General features: G+C 37.6%; 1 long non-coding RNA gene across 1 annotated transcript; it reads right to left on the bottom strand.

Moving 5' to 3' along the window:
• Positions 1-1,145: 1,145 nt before the first annotated feature.
• LOC117544123 lies at positions 1,146-2,177 on the bottom strand. Its single transcript, XR_004568652.1, has 3 exons — positions 2,148-2,177; positions 1,653-1,715; positions 1,146-1,427 (listed from the first exon to the last, which is right to left on the bottom strand). It is a non-coding gene; the product is annotated as an uncharacterized LOC117544123 (long non-coding RNA).
• Between the last annotated feature and the right edge of the window lie 379 nt (positions 2,178-2,556).

The following is a 2,556-nucleotide window of genomic DNA, read 5'->3' as shown; positions in this document are numbered from 1 at the left end:
TGCTTCAAATGACTTTCAATCAGTAACTTTAACATTGACACAGTTGCAATGGTAAGAACAGGTGCAAACACTATTTGAACAATCTCTATTAAGTCCATTACCAACTGCACATATGCATTGACTTTCAAATGTTCCAAAACAAATGGCAATATCCTCAACAGGACAAGCATTTGCCCTGATGACTGCCTTAGTTTACCATCAGTTGACACAAGTGTACTCAGAGAAATTGGGGATGGTCGATCTCTAACATCTAGTGGCGAATAAGGGAAACCAAGAATAGCTGAATTCACAGAGTCCAGATGTAACTCTCCTGACTGAACAAGATGATTCAAAACACATTTCATTTCCAAAGGAGCTATACCCTCTAGAATGACATGCATAATGTCTTGGGGGTTTTGCCGAATAATATCAAAGGATGGGAAGTCAACTAACTTGCTCCTTCGATTGATCCCATATGTTGTTCTAAGGCTGTTGCGAAGCAAGTCTGTGCTAGCCTTTTATATTTCATCACACTGTCTGAAATGATTCTCCAATGTTCTTTTAATATATGCATCCTCGTTGAATTGTGACTGCATGTCCTCAAAAGAACACTCGCAGTGTCTGCACTTACTGTAAGCAAAGCCCACTCCCTCTTTGAACCCTGCGAGTTCATGCTGTGCCAGGGTGTCGCCACAGAGAAACCATAGCACCATGTATTGTTTTCTCCCCGTTAATAGTTTGCATTTTAACACCACTGTACAATGCATCCATGTCTTCCTTTATTCTATTCAATATTACATCTACGCCAGATTGACGGAGGTCTGCTGATTTAGCCATCGCAAGTAGCCTAATAGCAACCAGCTTAGACCTGTATTTTGGATTTATATTACCTAGGGTGTAGTACACCATTAACAACTTGTTCTTTGATGCAAAGGATCCTAGTGGATTACAGATCTCTATTTCGTCTGTATACAGAATGATCTGCAGTGCATTTGTTTCTCTGAAAATAAGAGATGAGATTTTAAAAGAGAACCATCAACAAGGTCATGAAAAAAACCGTCACTGCACCTCTGGGGTCCCTCTTCAATCATAGTCAAAATCTTCGGATGTAATAGGAACTGCTCTACACTTTTGACTAATGGTACATAATAAAATAACTTGTCTTTTGATCCTCCACGTTTCTTCCTGCATATGGTTCGAGCAATTGGAATTTCCTCTGCATCCACACAACAAAACTGCTTCCTAATAACACTGTTCTGGCGAAATGTTGTTGAAACATTAGCAAAGGGGTCAATGAAACTGTCAAATATATCCATTGCATCTTCTTCAAGTTGATTGGTTGTACTTCCTGAATTCTTCTTTAGAACTTCCTTCATCTGCGTCCTGAGGTTGTCCAATAGTGATGATTGATACTGCTGTACCCCAGCAACAATGTCATTCATGCCTTTCTGAAAATGAGAGATTGAAAGTGATGTGATCAATCTTTGATGTTGGAACACATTATCATGATCACTGTAGCTTTATGTGATATACAGTTTTTCTTATGACATAGACACAAGTGGATAACCACTAAGACTGAACTTGGCCATCAGTGAACCACTATTAACTGCTCACTGTGTACAATAAGTAGCCAAATACTGTGCTCTGTTCTCATGTATAAGGAAGCATCTTACCTGTGACAGACGATGCTTGGATCGGGCATTGATAACAAAGGCAGTGGCATGTGTTGTCAGATCCTACAATATACAAAATGTAGTAACTTGACATTTGCAGGTATAACATTACTCACTGTGACAGGAATATATAACCATTAAATGTATGCACATCTGATGATAAAAAACTGGTGAGATGTGGTGAGCAAAGATAGATAATTTAATATTTTGTAACTCTGACCAAAACATATCAAACATTAGTATTCCAACAAGACAATAAGCCGTTCTACCTCTTTATGTGTTCATTTAGTTTTGCTAGTACAGCACATAGAAATACATCTTCACATATACCTCTAGGTTTTATGAATCATTTGGTGAATTTAAATGAAATATGTTGACATAATATTGATATATAAATGATATGCTAGGCCAATATTAGCCACTACAATATCGGCCTGACCTTTATTTAAGCATCCCTTAATTTTCAGTAGATAGTCAACAACAAAGAAAACATACTTGGTGCACTGTGACAGCTCCATCTTGGTCAATGCCCATTTGCTCTTCAACTGAGTCAGGTGTGTGAAGGTTCTGATCCTTGCTGCTGGAGTCGGCTGGAAGCTGATCAGGTTGAATGTTGTCCTGTGTACAACATATCAAAGAAACAAGATTGTTTGAAATTGAATTTAGCTTCACTAAAAGAGCAATTTAAATATTGAATTCCTATCTATCTAAGATTATTTTCACATTAAACAAACTTTGGGGGTAAGAGTTATTTCAGCAACAATTACTAACTGTAAGCAGTAGCACTTTGTCCATTGTCTGGGTAACACTCTATTACATTTGTTCAGTCCGGAAATCAAAACCATGACATTTTTTTTACAGTACTACGGCTTCCACAGATTACATTTTTTTATGGATTTTTGTC

This window comes from Gymnodraco acuticeps, unplaced genomic scaffold, assembly GCF_902827175.1.
Source record: "Gymnodraco acuticeps unplaced genomic scaffold, fGymAcu1.1, whole genome shotgun sequence".
Lineage (NCBI taxonomy): Eukaryota > Metazoa > Chordata > Actinopteri > Perciformes > Bathydraconidae > Gymnodraco > Gymnodraco acuticeps.
Note: the sequence above shows the minus strand (reverse complement) of the source record. Positions and strands in the feature narration are given on the sequence as shown.